The sequence below is a fragment of the Sinocyclocheilus grahami genome, unplaced genomic scaffold, assembly GCF_001515645.1.
Source record: "Sinocyclocheilus grahami isolate Dianchi unplaced genomic scaffold, SAMN03320097.WGS_v1.1 scaffold1294.1, whole genome shotgun sequence".
In the NCBI taxonomy this organism is placed as follows: Eukaryota; Metazoa; Chordata; class Actinopteri; order Cypriniformes; family Cyprinidae; genus Sinocyclocheilus; species Sinocyclocheilus grahami.
The window spans coordinates 276,486-281,528 of record NW_015506473.1 but is presented as its reverse complement, the minus strand read 5'-3'; positions in this window follow the sequence as shown (position 1 = coordinate 281,528).

Below are 5,043 nucleotides of genomic sequence, written 5' to 3'. Positions count from 1 at the left end.
CAGCCACTTTTAACTAAATGTAAATATACACTCCGTATTTTTTATTCCAGAGTAAAGGCAATTCATACAATACATTTAAACTGAGCTACTTTAAAACCATCTCCGAACTTTCTACCACGACTCTGCTGTTCTTCGGCAGGTTCTTCCTGTATACGTTGATTGACAGATGTCTCGTCCAGTCAGCAGTGAGTAATCCCAAACCAATGGCACTGTCTCAAACTATACCTACCTTTTCCGGTTTGTCTGAATTGTCGTTGTGTTTTCTGACTTGTTAATTTGTTTTCAGATTTGTCGTTGTGTTTTCTGAATTGTTATTTTGTTTTTTAGACTTGCATTTGCATTTGTAATTTGTTCTTTTGTTTTCAGAATTGTGATTTGTTCTGCACTTCTCGGCCACCGTAGTATTGTTTGTTTATGAGCCAAACAAAAGTATTTTGAATCTCCCCTGGTGCTTAAGGTTGTTTTGCTCTATACGTGGTGTGCAGTATTTTAATGATGTGCTGCCCTTGTTTATTATGTGCCCTTTCACTGCTGAAGGGGAAAAGCGAACTGACTATCTTTCATCAGCAAAAAAATAGTCCCACTGCAGCAACTGCCAGTACTTTGATTAGAATATTTCATCTATTTACTTAACATTTCCACTCATAATACTATTTTAAAGCTCGTTTGGCTGGTTGGTTTGTTATTTACCTATTATAAATGGGCTACTTATTTTGGAAATTATTTTACTTATGTTGTAAAATGAAAAACGAATGTAGCAATTCTAGCAATGTTGTTGCTGTTGGGCTGAAATAGCTCTTATTAGTTGACTAAAATAACTATACTAGACATTCTTTGATGACATAGATTGTCCTGACAAAAACAAATGTTATCCTCTGGGTTTTGAGTTTTTTTTTTCAGTGAGCATATCTGATATTATCAGAGTAATTGGAATTTTTATAGTAGTGTTATTATAATATTATAGCATGTTGCATTTGTGTTTTTAGATGCCTGCTAAAAAAGTGTGGTCTAAAACCAAAAGGTGAATTTTAAGGTACAGTGCCATTCAAAAGTTTGGGCTTGGTAAGATTTTTAATATGTTTTTGAAAGAAGTCTCTTATTCAAGGGTGCATTTATTTGATCAAAAATACAGGAAAACGGTAATATTGTGAAATATTATTACTATTTAAAAGAGCTGTTTTCTATTTTAATACATTTTAAAATGTAATTTATTTCTGTAATAGCTTTGCCATTTGCCACAGAAACTGCAGTCTTCGGTATCACATACTCTTTCAGAAATCATTCTATTATGCTGATTTATTAATTTTATCAGTGTTAAAAACAGTTGTGCTGCTTAATATTTGTGTGGAAATTGAAATACTTTTTTTCAGGATTTTTGATGAACAAAGTTTTAAAGAACATGTATTTGAAATTGAAATCTTTTACAACATTATTAATTTCTTTACTGTTACTTTTGATCAGTTTAACGCATTCTTGCTGAATAAAAGTATTAATTTCTGTCAAAAATATCTTACTGAACCCTATATTTTGAAGGATAGTGTATTTTAAAAGAAGTGCATTATTTATTTATTCTAAGTTTATTATATCATATTTTAATACTTTTTCCAATTATCTATAATTGTGCTCCTTCTGTGAAAGAAATGTCTCTTTAAATATGTAAAATAATAACTTAAACAGCTTTAGATTTTAATTGGCTAGTTTTGTAGGTTTGTTTGTGATAAACAATGAGAATGACTCATTAAATATAATGTGTCTGTGGTCTCCCTCCCTCAGTCAATAACCCCCCCAAACATATGAGCCTGTGCAGGGTGCTGAGGGGCCACTGAGACTAATGGCCAGCTGCTATTTTGTAGTGACTTTCTTTTCTCACTAGTCACATCGCTGTTCTTGAACGTGCGGCGTGCGGAATCAAAACTGTCTTTTCAATAAGAGTCCACCGCTAGCCGACGCGACCCCAAAGACAGCATGATGTGAAGTCCTGAAAACAAGACAAAAGTGTGTGTGGTAAATTTGTTTGAGAGTGGCGGCGCCAATGCAAATGCAAGTGGCAGGCAATACCAAGGATCCTCGCCAGGATGGTTTGAATGGAAAATCGGTCATTGTGGGAAGGGTTTGCTGGGTCTGACCCTAGCTGCTACTAGACAAGCAAGTGTGAAATCCATATGAAAGGTAAGCAGCTGATAACATTACCCAACAAAGGCAATATCATCTTTCACGTTTTCTACGTTTTCCTTTCCAGCACTCTCATCTGCCTACACCGATTTTGTTCATCTCGCCTCGCTAGGTATATTTGTGCATTTTTTCCCATCGTTGGTCTGTTGTTGTTTTCTTGTGATGAATCAAATGCTCCCAAACATCAAATAGCATTGGCGTGAAGCACTGAAAACTGTGCATAGCTGTTTGAAAAGGACCGCTACTCTGAGGTCTTTGTGCTTCCCTTTTCATCCTGCTTAGAATGGGCAGCATATCGGACAGCGCTCAGCTTTGTTTTCGTTTCAAAGCTTATTGCATTTTTGTAATCGTCACCCCAAGGTTCGTCACACTTTGCGATAATATCCAGTTCTATTTCTAATGTTTACTTTGCAATTAGGAGCAAATCACTCATGCCTGTGGGGTCTGTTGCCATAGTTACAATAGGGTTCTGAGGTATATCATCTGGTCCTTGCGTCCACCAATCAGGTTGCAGAGCTGAAGCTGCAACATAAAGTAAAGATGCACATCTTTCAGCAACACAGTAGTAAGAAACAGAAAGAGATTCATGAGTATAAGAAAGTACTCTGGGGTGGCAAGTAGGCGACTGCGCCCAGTCATGGCGGACCGCAGAAATCACAGCGGAGGAGACACCCAGCAGGAGAGGCAGGTGAGAGCATCAACCATTTTGAGACTTAACTCACATTATTGTTCTTGGAGTCGACTCCGTGAAATGTGTCAGAGATGGTGGTCAACGAGATTAGCATTACCAGTACAAATAAACGCTGGTCATCCTGGAGCTCAAAGAATAATTGTCTGGATGGTGAACGTTGGGAAAATGAAAGCGAGAAAAAAACGAAGCGGCCGTAGTTTTCAATATGGTTGTTGAAGCCTCTTCAAATCAATTTTTTTCCAAAGCGCGATCAAAGAACTCCAGCTGGGCTGTTGTTCGGTTTTCGTATATATTTTTCCATTAATTTGTGGATGGGAGGAATCATTGCGCAAACTTAATTCGATCGGTCTGAGTATGCATATGTCCATGTCTTTGTGTTTTCACGTGTGTGTGTGTTTGTGTGTGTATGAAATTGGTCTACATTAATCATTGCACTCTAAATCTCATTACTTGGTACATCTGAGGGAACGCTGTCTATAAAGGGCTCTTTGGAGGGGGCTTTCAAATCGGGCCTTCATCAGATCAAAGGCCTCAGATCTGGGATGAATATTTGTCCTTAGCGGATATGTTTCGAGATAATCGAGCACGGTCAGAAAATCCACCATTGGGTGAAGCGCAGCAGCAACAGCTCTATGTTCTCGCCAATTCCCGACCGAGCCGTCCATGAGCCAGTCGATACCACAATATGATGTCAAAAGAAGAGCCTTCATAACAAACCGAGAAGGGGGCTGGGTGGAAAACAAGAAGATAAAGAAAGATGGAGGGGAGGACCATCGGCAACTAAACCCAGTTGGGCTTAAAGATGGCGGCTGGCGATGCCGCAGACTGCGTAGCACGAGACCCGATCCGTTGAGACAATCAGGAAAGTCTACGTTGAAGAACAGCGAAAAAGTTGTTCTTGCGTATGCTGAGGTAACCGTGAAGATGGCATGTGCATCAATTGTGTGCTGTTGATAATGGAGGCGGTTTCTTCTTCCTCCACATAACGTTCTTTGCCAGTGTCTCTATTATTTACGTCTCGTAGGCTCGCGTCTCTCACGGCCCTCTCGCTTTCAAAGACTCCGCTTCAATTGTTGCGACCGCTTGCTGTGCGTTTCTAGCTCGTAGCATTGGCGATAGTAACAAGCTTTTAAGCTTCTCTGACTGCGCATTTGTTAGCGATCTGAGTCTTTCGCCCATTTGTAGCTGTAGCCCCGTGTCATTAGCGGCACATTGTTTGCCGACAAAATGAGCTAAAGCGCCCGAATGTGGCATTTCGTGCATGTTTTCGTATGGAAACATTAATCAGTAGTTTGGTGTTAGACAAACCTCAAGCAACAACCTGTTTAATCCTCTGTGGCTAATCCACTCTTGGCCTTGTTAGTCACGATTTATTCAGCTATGACAAAAGATATCAGCAGGACTCCAGAGTGCATTCTGACAGTCTTTAGATACCACCTTTCTCCCAAGACTTGCGAGCGCTAAAAAGAGCAGCTTATCAATACACTAAAGACATTTTCCCTTTCTGATGTCCCAATCATTCAAACATAAATCAGCTTTTCTCGACCGGACCCTCGTCGTCTTTGTTTCGTAGTGCTGCCAGCCCGACCATTTCATGCATGTGCTTCTTTGTCTCGAAAATCTCAGTTTTTCCTCATAATTCAAAAACCTTATTATTCCACTTTTTACAGAAGTGCTAAAAGGAGCCTTGAAGTAACTTATTTGAAGGAATAATTCTCTTTTGTAGAAATGAGAAGAGCAGCACTCAGCTTTAACATCTAAATGGGCTATTGTCAACTGATCAGGCCCTTCAAAAGATAAGCCTATTTCAAGCACAGCCTACAAGGAGGGGTAAATTTGCACTGGCAGCTGTAACAAAAACCAACACAGAGGAATGCTGGCCAGAAATGGGTTTTCTTTCTCCTGTCAAGAGGACTTATATCATGACATCAGAATGATCATTCATTTTTTGCTCATAATGGTTCTTCTTTGTTTCACCATGCAAATGACCAAGTTAAAAGTTGTAGCTTACACAAATTGAACATCTGTCTGATTTCTAAAAAGGGAACATTATGGCATATCTATTAGTTTGGACTTTCTTAATATTAATAGTGGCATTCCACTCGCTTTAAAGTCATTAAAAGTTTCTACTGTGTTAGACCTGCTTTAGTTTCATTGGGTAAATTCTTTCATCACACTAA